The sequence below is a fragment of the Pyrus communis genome, chromosome 9 (genome assembly GCF_963583255.1).
Source record: "Pyrus communis chromosome 9, drPyrComm1.1, whole genome shotgun sequence".
Classification (NCBI taxonomy): Eukaryota; Viridiplantae; Streptophyta; class Magnoliopsida; order Rosales; family Rosaceae; genus Pyrus; species Pyrus communis.
Window position 1 is genome coordinate 11,337,370 of NC_084811.1, and position 12,823 is coordinate 11,350,192.

Here is a 12,823-nt window from a genome sequence, read left to right on the forward strand (position 1 = left end):
AATTCACAAGGCATAGGCCTAAAAGATGCCTTAGTGAAGTAGATGGGGGGTTGTTGGTGGGCAGCTTTTCAAGTTTAAATGGTATGAAAAGGATGGAAAGTTTACAAACAAATAGATATGGTTTTAAACAAAGGTCTATATCTTCTTCCCCACAAACCCTTTTTTTCTTTTGGCATTTTATGAGAAGCTGAGAATGAAATGTTTGATTTGAGCAGTGGTGATGTCCACCCAACACACCATAATGCAATTGTGATGAGATTTTGATTAAACAAGTTATTGAAACCTAACTCAAAGAAATTATTTTTGATATATATATAGTGTTTGAAATTATTGTGAACTATATTGTTTGAATTATTAGAAGTTAAAATTTTCAATTCATTCTTTGATCAATTGTTAAGAGAAATAATGTACCCAATTAAACCAATTCCCACTAATAAAATTGTACCATTTGAAGTATGAAAAGAAAATGGTTTAAAGTTATATTCTTTAAAAAATCAAAGTATTAATTTAATTATTGTTCTAGTATGAATTTAGATAGGGAAATCGGCTAGAGAGAAGAGAAGGGAAAGAATGGCGTTGAGGAATTTTGTGTACATATTCCTCATGCCTTGTACCTTTATCTAATACTACATTAATGAAATCCTCTTTGTCAACCAAAAGAGAGTGAAAAGACATCTTTTTCTTCTATCACAACAAAAAAGTTAAAGATAGTAACGTAACTTCACAAAACAAAATTTTACTGTTTTTTTTTTAAACCTCACATACATGTAAGTTTATCATCCCTAATATATAAAAAAATTAAAATAAAAAATAAAAAGCAACCTCTCTCCCTCTCTCCTAACTCCCACGTTCTCTCTTACTTTCTTCCTCTCTCCTTCAATTTTAACAACCAAAGTAAAAAATTTCACACACTTGGTGTGTGGGCATATGCTAGTTTATACTAATAACAGAGAATTCTTGCTCTCCAAGTAATACAAGTGATACAAGGAAACTATCTAAAATATATTGTAAAATCCTACACATAATCTACTAGGATTTATACAATTACATTGCTAATGAAATTAGCAACACTCTCCTTTGAGTGTGTAAATACTCAAGTAAATAGTGCATCAAGTCTTCATGTGATGATGTAAAAATAGTTGTTGAAGTCATCACGTCTAATCGGCACAATGAGCGAATGCGAGTGTAAAAAATAAACTAAGTAATGCATAAGTAGTAAGACTCATAAAACCTCGCTATGGTAAAACCCAAGGAGGATAAAACTCATAGTCTAAGGAGAAAAGTGAGAAGTTGTATTAAGCCAAAACTAAACGCCTTCAGGACGCTAGTAGAACGCACACAAGGGTATGACCATCTCAAGATGGGTGCCTCGTTAAAACCTCCTCAGGTAGAAAAAACCCAATGGGAAAAATGCTCCTAATCGTAAGGAAGAAGAGTACATTACGGTCAAGTGAGTATATTTTTAGATACTCCCCTTAAGTTTGACAAAACATCCAAATGAGAACTACAAGCATTTCAAGTGAGATAGTTACGCATACCAATTCATCAGACAAGTTTCTGGAAGGTAGACTTCGATTTTGACTTTGTGAATAGGTCGCCAAGGTTGTCTCAAGATCAGTTTGCTTGACTTCAATATCTTTATGCTTTGCTGATATGATGAGGGCGCAATATGCTTGGTGTTGATTTTGTTTATGTATCATGTCTTGGTCTAGTCAATACATGTGGCATTGTCTTCATGATCGTCATGGGAACTCAATGACGGATGAAAAACAACATGTACTTCAAATATGCTCAACAAGAGCTCTCAACCCTATTTCTCACATGTGGCGTAATGAGGCATGGTAAGCTTTGGATCGATTCAAAAGATTTTGTAACTAAGATCTATATCGTGGACCTCCACAATATTGCAATATCCCTAATGGTAAAGACATGACCATTTGGGAACATGCCTCATACAGGTTTGATAAGTGACCAGCATCAACATAACAAGTAAGGTAAGCATCATTTCGAGGATCAGGGGTTTGGATATGCTCGAGATGCGTAAGGATAAGCCCAAATTCGAGTACCTTGAGGGTAGTAGAAAAACGTCTTTAGAGCCAATTCAATGACGGCATGTAAGCACATCTGTAGCGGATATATGTGAGCTCGTTATTTTGCTAGATTAGTGAGCGTTTGGCGTGCTTTGGACAATATTGTGAAGATCTAGAATTCTCTACACTTCAGTTTTAGACTAGATGATTCGGGGATCGAGATGAGACAAAATGGGTAACATCCACACTAGTTCATGTCGTTCATTAGTAATGTTGGTGTTCTTATCTCCCCTTAATGGCGAGAAGAACGTCTCATCGAAGTGACCATCCACAAATTAGCAGTAAAAAGATCGCCTATTAAGGGCTTTAAGTAGCAAATAATCGAAGGAGAATCATAATCGACATAGATTCACATTTTTGTTTGTGAGCCTATGTTGGTACATTGAGGCGGTGCAATTAGCACATAAACAACACACTCAAAGACACGTAAGTGCGAGACATTTGGCATGTAACCATCCGTAAACCAACTGTAACGTGAAATAAAGTTGGGTGGAAATAAGCCACATGTGGACTAACATAATTGCTTTTAAGATTGCATAGCCCCATGGAGAAATAGATAGCTTAGTGTGCACATCCAAGGACCTTGAGATATTTTAAGGTGCTTAACGGATGCTTCTGCTAGACCATTTTAGGTGTGAACATGGCGACATCAAAGAGAAACATAAGGGCTCAAGTGTATGAGTATTGCATGTTCACCTCTATGATCTTGTACCTTTATTTATACTAATCATGATGAGCTTTCTTGCCTTACAAGTAATACAAAGCACATGAGGATTTGATTTTCAATTTTTTTGGGATTCTATCTTAAGTTACATAATCATATTCCTAAATAAACACACTAGTTACAACAAAAATATACTAAATGTAACGTTTCTGTTGATGCACAAAATCGGCGAGGACTTTGGTACAACAGAAAGTGTCAAGTTTGCGACCTTCGCTAGATTGCGCTAGTCATTAGTGTGGATAAGTATGTAAATGAATAGAGACAGGGAAGCAAACAACACAAGATGTACGTGGTTCACCCAGATTGGCTACGTCCACGGAGTAGAGGATTTCTCATTAGTTGTGAAGGGTTTACACAAATACATAGGTTCAAGCTCTATTTTAGTGAGTTCTAGTGAATAGTTTAGTACAAATGACATTAGGGATTATTGTGGGAGAATGATCCCCTTTTATAGAAAAGAGTTTCTAGCTTTGTTCTGACATTGACATGTGCCGTGTTGTGATTGGCCTCTGATATCGACATGTGTTGCGCTGTGATTGGCCTCTGATACCGACACGTGTCACGTTGTGATTGGCCTCTGATACCGACACGTGTCGAGTTGTGATTGGCCTCTTGGTTGGAGGAAAAGTCTTATGGGTCCTTGACGGTATACTGTTGACTGGTGCTCAGTAGTTTCGGGATTGGTTAAGTATGGTACAAACAGTGCTCCCCTAAGTTCCCAAGTGAAGGAAGCTCCTCAGTTGAGGACTTGCAAAATCCAAGCCATTAAGTAATCACGAAACTTCTAAGTACCGAAGTGTGGTGTCGCCTTCACTTGCCTTCTCTGTCCTGTAAGTAGATGTGGCATATTCTCTTGGAAGTACTTTTCCTTCATCCAAGAGTGGTATCTTTAGTTGGCATTGACGCATAAGGTAATGTATCATTTTCATTTGAAGCTTACTTGTAGTTTCGGGTTTAGTCAAGTGCGATACAAACCATATAGTAGGAGTCTCTGAGCGAGGAGATCTGCCGAAGAAGGTGACAGACAAGGTAAGCAATCAAAGTTCCAAGCAATCAGTCTCAGATCGGTAGGTTGATCTTGGGTTCCGGCTGATTGCGTTCATTCTCCTTGTCTCTCATTCAGCAACAAGGATAAAAAGAAGAAACATGGAGAATAGATGATATGAGGTACTCTTGTTTTTTTGAGAAGATAGATGAATCAACACGTGCTCTGTTGTACTTGACTTTCCACAGGTGTATTCTTGAACTGGGCTGGAAGGTTTTCTGGTTTCCTCCAAATGAGCGAGCTGACTCCAGAATTTGAGGGTCAAAACAAGTCTGTCAAATCTGGAGTATGTTCGATCCTGATGATATGGGATATTTTTGTTGTTTGACAAAGTAGTGGATGTGGTATGGCGAGGCTTTGTTCTTCGATGACGGTGCTAGCAAAAGGCTGTTGAGGCTTCTCGATCTCTTCAATTAGAGCAGTGATGCCGAGCTTGGATTTGACTTAGACTCTTTCGTCTGGATTGTGCGGTTCCACAGGAAGGGTGTCATGCTGTAGTGATCTATTCTAGCTCGTCGTTGAACCTTCTGCTTCAATCTTTTGTATAGCAGAAATGGTGCACAACCTTTGCATTTAACTGGTCCTTCAGAGCACTAGTTCTCAGCGACTCATCCATGCTTGGCAGCTTCAATGTAAAGAGCCAATATCGTACCAACTGTTCTGAGGTATTTGCCGAATGAATTCGTGACCTTGACAACAGTTAAGGATGAGTACTCAAGAGCAATGCTAGGCAAGCAACCAGGCAAAGGTTCCGGGCAATCAATTCTAGATCGGAAGTTTGATTTCAGGTTCCGACTAATTGCATTCTTTCTCCTTATCCTGCAAGTAAGAGAAAAGGCAAGGGAAAAGACAGGGAAAAAGCATGATATGGGATACTCTTTCTTTCAACTCTAATGATATGAGATATTCTTGCTCTGATGTGGATGGTTGGTAGGGGTATTATCAAGGGAGAAGAAAACGGAGTATTTCGAGAGGCTAGATTGAGAGTGCCCTTTCAGACGTGAGGAAGGGTTGAGCAATTTTTATTTTTATTTTTTATTTTTTTTGGGCAGGTCTGCCTGGCTGTGGAGGATAGAGGTGAACATATATAGAAATTGTCCCAATAGCGAGTAATAATGTTGTTCCTTTACCCTTCTTGATCAAAGCAACGTAGTGGCCGCTGCAAGATTCACGTGTTTTAACTTTGTCAGAGCACTTTGAAAAAGTGGTCTGTGGTATCCAGAAAGCTGATGTTGCGTGTGAAGATTATGGACAAATTTTATCCAAGGAAATCTGGTTCTCGAAGTTCGGGGAGCGGTGCCTCTTCGATTTCTGCGTAGGCAATCTTGTTGGGGATCTGGTTCGTCGAGATTTAGAGAGCAATGTCTCTTTGATTTCTGAGCAAGCAATCTTGTTGGGAGTGCTTTCTCGGATGTGAAGAAAGGTTAGGCATTTTTGCAAGTCTGCTTTGCCACAGAGCACGAAGGTTGACACACATAAGGATTTTCCAATTATCAAGCAGTGGTGTTGTTCCTTTACCCTTGTGGGTAATAGTAGGGTAGCTGGACTTTCAAAAATTACGTGTCTTAACTTTATTGATGCGTGGTTTTTACGCACACAAATTAAACCCTCTTTTTGTCAATTGTAGTAGAATGGATAAGTGAGGGATCGTTCTGGACCGGGGATTAGGAGGGATTGCAAATCTCTTGGAAACTGACTCAAAAACGTAAAATAAAGTTTAAAACACTAAACTAGACTCAAAGAATGCAAAATTAAAGTTTAAAACACTAAGACAAACCAAAAACTCAAAATGCTTTAAAAACACAAACTAAATTGAATTCTAACTAAAATGAACATTAAAGCAAAAGGGGGATTGAGGTTTTTACGAAAATTGAAATAACGAAACAAGTTAATAAACTGGACAGAATGTAAATATGAAATTTATGGATGAATGCTAGCTAAGGGGTTCATCTCCATACATGTTACACTTGCATACAAGATTGATTCTCAGTTGGTCTTTCGATAAATTATGAAACTCAACGCCCCGGGTTAATTAGGTCCGCTTAAATTAACCGTCAAGTTCTCCTTAAGTTAATGAATTGGATGGGTTAGCGCAACGCAATTCACCACATTCTCCAAAAGTCCTTTACGTGAAAAGCACAATAAAGATACAATCAAAGATCATTAAGCATTATGAAAACTATAAGTGTTGACGAGGCATTCGTTACTATGGAATACGCATGAAACTTATGCCAAGAATTCGTTTAACGCGATTGTTTATAAGCAACCTCCACTACTTGTGAATATAAGTTCATAACGATTAGGTGAAATTCACTTATATTCTAGCGTCATATTTATGCATGAAAATTAAGCGCGCATTCTTAATAAACATTCATAAATAAGTTATCAATCAAACGGTTAAACAAATTGAATTCAAAACTTATGAAATTCCAACGAAAGGTAATCAAATCAAAATGCAAGTATAAACATTTATTTCGAATCACCCCCTAGCTAAAGGGGGGGTTTATTTCCTCATAACTTTGAAATTAAAGAAACACCTAAACATTCCAACAACTCAAACTTGAATTGTATGAACGTTTAGGCACTCTTCTCTTCCATTCCTCATACGTACAAAACAAAGAGAATTGAATTTAAACTTTGAAATCAAAGAAACACCTAAACATTCCAACAACTCAAACTTGAATTGTATGAACGTTTAGGCCCTCTTATCTTCCTCGTTGTTGTAGCACAAGGTCTAAGGTGAGGTTTGGGGAATTATGGAAATGGTAGAGGAGTGGTTTGGAGGGTTGGGAAGTGGTGGAAATGGAAAGATGGTTTTGGATTTTAAGGGGACTCACGGCAAAGAGAAGGAATGGAAGTGTTTGTGGTGTGTTGTGTTGTGAATGAGATGTTCTTGAATGAATGAATGCAAGGGTATTTATAGGAGTAGTGGAGGGAACATATGGTTGTTTGTTTAAGATGCAAGTGGCTAATTAATGATGGAAAAGTATGTGATTTAAAGGATGCAAAGTGAATGAATCATGAATCATTGTGGATGAAAGGTGGAAGTGCATGTGTTGATGACTAGGTTAGTGGGTGGAAATCTGAAAATGGCATATAGGAATGGGAGCTCACGGTTTGAATGTGTAAAGTGTGTGGAATGCATGTGAAGATGCAATAAATAATGCATGTAGGGTTAGGAAATAATGAAGAAATGCATGTGAGATGTTTGGAAAGGAATAAAGAATGAATGGTGGAAATGTGAGTGAATGATGTGCATGTGTGAGAATGCATGTGGAATTAAGAGGAGTATGGAAGTGAAATAAATGAATGATATGTTAAGTGATAAGTGAATGATATGTGGTGAGTGATAAGTGAATGGTTTGATAAGTGATAAATGAATTAGTTTAAAGGGCTAGGGTTTAAGTACATAGGATGGGCCTAAAATAGGTTGGTTTGTATGGCATAATGTGTTTGATTGGGCTAGAGCCATTGTTTTGTGTCTTCAAGTGCATACAAGGCCTTCAAATTCGTCCATCCTCTTGGCTCCATGGATAAGCTATCCAATCCATGCCCAAAAATGCTCCAAATGGCCTCAAAATGCACTTTCTTGCTCCCTAGGCCCTTAGAACCTGAAAACACACAAAAGAAGCATAAAGGACTAAAATAACGAGAGAAACATAACGTAAATGCACGGGAACAAGCCATTTAAGTCGCATGAATATGCTCCTATCATTTATCAAAGTTCTTTGGCAAAGTTATCCTTGGTATCCGAGGAACTGATGTCGCGTGTAAGGATTGCTAATAAATCTTACTCAGGGAAATCTACTTCTCGAAATTTGAAGAGTGGTGCCTCTTCGATTTTTGAACAAATGGCCTTGTTGCTCTTTCTTTTATAGGGGCACCAATTGCATTCAAGAAGTACGTTCAGAGAGTTACTGCTTGTAGGAATTTTTCTCTTATTTTCGTACTTCTAAGACTTATTGTACCTTATTTTTTCTTCATCTTTTTCTGAGAATGTCTGGCCCGTCCGACTATCGTTTGGACTTGAATGCTGTAGAAGAGGTAGCCATGTCTCCTCAGGATAACATATGGCGCTCATCCTTCTTATCTCTTACTGGTCCCCTTACTATTGGGGACTCTGTGATGAAGAATGATATGACCGCTGTGGTGGTGGCCAAGAATCTTCTCACTCCCAAAGACAACAGACTATTTTCCAAACAGTTTGATGAGTTGGCTGTTAAGAATTCTCTGGCTTTCAGTGTTCAGTGTGCAGGTTCTGTGTCTAATATGATCCAACGCCTATTTACTCGAACCCGCCAAGTTGAATCGTTGGCAACTGAAGTGATAAGTCTCAAACAGGAGATCAAAGGGCTTAAGCACGAGAATAAACAATTGCACATGCTCGCACATAGCTATGCTACAACCATGAAGAGAAAGCTTGACCAGTTACAGGAATCCGAGGGTCAGATTTTAAATGATCATCCGAGGTTTATGAGTTTGTTCGAAAGGCATTTACTGCCTTCGTCCTCTGGGGCTGTACCACATACTGAAGCTCCAAATGATCAACCTCTGTTGCCTCCTCTTTCTGGGGTTCTACCCAGTACTGAGGCTCCAAATAATCACCCTCCGGTGCCTCCTATTTCTGGGGCTTTGCCGAGTGTTGAGACTTCTCCTGAGCAACCGTTGTGAAAGCGCCCTCCTGTTTGTTTGTTTTGATTCATGTTGTATGCACGCATTTGTAATTTATCGAGGATATCAATAAATAAGTTTTACTTCATTCAACCTGTTGTGTTAAATACACTAAGGCATCCTTCATTGAGTTCTTTGAATTTTTTATTTTGTTGAAGTTTACATGTTGAAACTTCGTGGGTGGACCCTATAGGTTGAAGTAGTGCTCCCTTAATTTCCCAAGTGAGGAAAACTTCTCGGTTGGGGACTTGAAAAATCCAAGGCACTGAGTAGTCGCAAAACTTCCTAGTACCAAGGTGTAGTGGTATATGGTAAGAGTCCCCCAAGTCTCCGGTTGAGGGAGTTGATGAAGAAGGTGTCTTGCTAGTAACCAATTTTCCAAACAAAACTTCACCATTTTCCTTTCTAAGTAGTTGCCCAAAACTCTTCATTCATATATATTTGGTATGAAAGTTGTTAGGCCCAAAGAAGGGGAGGCCTAGGCCTTTTATTTATTTATTTATTTTTTTTTTTTAATTTTTTGAATTTTCAAAAAAAAAATAAATAAATAAATATATATATATATATATATATATATATTTAGGTGAAACTTTTGTGTTGAAGCTTTTGTAGGTGAAGCTTTGTAGGTGAAATTTTGGTATTGAAGCTTTTGTGTTGAAGCTTTGTAGGTGAAGCTTTTGTGTTGAAGCTTTTGTATTGAAGCATTGTAGGTGAAATTTTGGTATTGAAGTTTTTGTGTTGAAGCTTTGTAGGTGAAGCTTTTGTTTTGAAGTTTTTGTATTGAAGCTTTGTAGGTGAAGCATTTGTGTTGAAGCTTTGTTGGGCACCATAAATTGATTTTGCTTCACACTATCTTGATCAAGAATGTGTGAAGCTTTTGTGTTGAAGCTTTGTTGGGCACCATAAATTGATTTTGCTTCACACTATCTTGATCAAGAGTGAAAGTGTGTGAAGCTTTTGTGTTGAAGCTTTGTTGGGCACCATAAATTGATTTTTCTTCACACTATCTTGATCATGAGTGTGTGAAGCTTTTGTGTTGGTCACCATAAATTGGTTTTGCTTCACACTATCTTGATCAAGAGTGTGTGAGGCTTTTGACATTTTTTGTTGCCCTTCATTTGTTGAAGTTTTTGTTGGCACCATAAATTGGTTTTGCTTCACACTATCTTGATGAAGAGTGTGTGAGGCTTTTGACATTTGTTGTTGCCTTCACTTGTTGAAGCTTTTGTTGGCACCATAAATTGATTTTGCTTCACACTATCTTGATCAAGAATGTGCGAAGCTTTTGAGAATTGTTGTTGTCTTCCATTGATGAAGTTGTTGTGTTCCTCCTCCTTTTTTTTTTTGTTTTTTTTTTTTTTTTATATATATTTTTTGGAATGGGGGGAACAGAAAATTTGAAGTTTGAAACTCCCTAGCTTGTGTGGAAGTTTGAAAACTTTCCATGTGGCGCTTTTTCATGTTTTGAATTTGAATTTTGAATTTCTTTGGTCCTGTTGAACTTATATAAGAAGGATAAGTCTGCACTCTTTACCTTGCCTTCATTTGCTCATTTTGTAGTAATTTTGGAAGACAGAGTGTTCTCTAGTTGAGAGGGATTCCGGCATTGCTTTGCACCATCATCAGGTTGGTAGTCTTCTTCACTAAATCGCATGTTTTCATTCTTGTTGAATTGTTTAAGTGTTCATGTATTTGGTTAAGAACATGATGAACTGATTGAGCTTTTCTTCATGCCCTAGGAACTTCCTTATGTTTCGATCTTTCATGTAGTGATAGAGTTTGTTTCTGTTTGTTGTATATGTCAGAATCTGGAAGTCTAAGTGATGAGGGCTCCCCTAGCTCTAGCTCTAGGTTTGAGCTTGCAATGTTGGAGTCTTCATAGCCTTTGTTGGAGTCTTGTACCAAAGAAACGTTCTATGATTTTCGCAATTGTCAAACCTTAGCCAATATTGGTTCTTCCTCCTTCATGTCAGTGGGTGAGGGGGCTGTTTTTTACGCCATACCCATCTTTCGCTCTGAGTCCACAACGAACCTTTTAGAGAAAAACTTGTTAGATAGCGAAAGGCAACTTGAGGCCCTAAGGCAGTCATGTAGTATCCCCCGCAGTGTAGGAATGCGTTTGGTACGTCATGAAAAATTGCCCTCTGAACCACCCAAGGGTCATGTTATGTTCTATACCCAAATATTATTGACCTTAGGGGTGAAGTTGCCTTTGCACCCTTGGTTGCAACGGATGCTATCTTTCATTGGATATGCGTCTGGGCAACTCAATCCTGATTTTTGGGATACCTTGATCGGGTTTTATATTATTTGGATGGAATGTGGGTTAGGTGAGCCTTCATTCCATCAGTGGCGCTACTGTTATAAGACTCATCTAAAGGGGATAATCTATTCTAGAGGTGTTAAAAGAACTCTTTGGATACAACATTATTCTGCAGGGGGGCTAAAAGAACTCTTTGGATACAACATTATTCTGCATTTAAGTGGCTGGTTTAGGCCACACAATGGGTCAACCACTTACTAGATATTAAACTCAACACAAAAAATAATATATTCTCGCTATTAATGTGAATCAAATCCGGGACCTCAAACTTACAAATGAAAATCAATACTGCTTCATTGTATCACTAGTTAGACTGACTCGAACTTGATCTCAATCTGTTTCCCAGTCCTAGTCACTAAACTAGTCACTAGCGTGTGTGATGATGGGAGAAAATAATAAAGTGGGGTGCAGCTCCAAGCGATTGCTGATTGCAGTAAAGTTGAAGGGTAGGTGACAAAATTGCCTTGACTTTTAGTGATGAGAGAATTTGGCTGCCATGAGAAATGTTCAGCAAACAAGCTGTTGCGCTGCTTGAATTGAGAAAATTGGTTCATGACGTGTACCAATTGCTTCAAGTGATCATAAAGCTTTGCTCGTTTTTCTAGTATCATTCACAAGCTGGTTATTCTCTTTAAACTTTGCCTTGTACCGCTCGACCTCTCGTAACCTGTCGTCCTACTCAATCATGACCTACATGACAAGATGATCGTCACTACCAAGAAAAATAGGGAAGAAAATAAAGAAACGACAGAATAACACTTACATAAGAAGATAGCCTCATCATCCGGTCAAGATCTGATTCATTCTCATCGAGCGGCTCGCCAAGCTCGTCAACAGTGGATAGACGTCCTGCCAAGCAATTATTGACATACCTAAAACTACTTGGTTGTATGGCAACCTTCAAATCATTCCAATGGATGCTACAAACCTCTTCCTTATACTTCCTCTTACGGCTGGAGCTAGGGTCACCTTCTTGGTCAGTGGACTTTATGGTTGGAGGAAAGATGGGCTCGATGGTAGGAAGAGGAGGCAACAGTCGTATCTCCTCCCCTGCGACTATGGCAGCAGCACACCCGATAGCCTCAGCTTCAGCTCTTTTTGAGGCAGTGATCTTGAGGACCTCCTCTTGCGACTTAGGTCTAGGGGCTGGCCTCACCCGGTGTTTACGAGCTTCCTTGTGAAACAAAATGTCATCTACAGGAACTAACATGGGTGTTTTCCCTTTATTGGTGCTAGTCCCCCATTTCTCGCTCACTTTCTCCACTGAACAAGAAAAATCAAAGTAAAGAATGCAACTTTGTAAAAGAAAGAGGGGGTGAAATGAAGGATACAACTTACTTGCTCGTCTCTGGCACTCCGACACTAGGGGTTGGAAACCGTACTTTCGAAACAAAGGTCGTAGCTTGCCCAAATGTCTATCCTCCGTAGGCACCCTTAACACCTTCTCTACATTAGCCAATTCCCGTCCAGACAATTTGATGTTGCCTCGAGTTACTGCATGAAGAACAATGTTAGACGCAAGAAGAAACTATAACAAATAGCAAACAATGCGAACAATGGATACATTACAACCTACAGTCTGGAGGTGAGTAAGAACACGTCGCTCAGGCGTGACACCCCTAACATGCTCCCAATCATCATAAAGAAAGCACCAACGATTTTTCCAGGTGCAGTACGTCTTTTTCTTACCAAAGACAATATGCTCTCTCTCACTCCGACATGCACACTCGGCATATCCTGGGCATGCTTTCATTGGGCGCATCATATAGCAGTAGCGCCATTGATGGAAGGAAGACTCACCTAACCCACATTCCATCCAAATAATATAAAACCCGATCAAGGTATCCCAAAAACCAGGATTGAGTTGCCCAGGCGCATATCCAATAAAAGATAGCATTCGTAGCAACCAAGGGTGCAAAGGCAACTTCACCCCTAAGGTCAATAATATTTGAGTATAGAACATGACATAA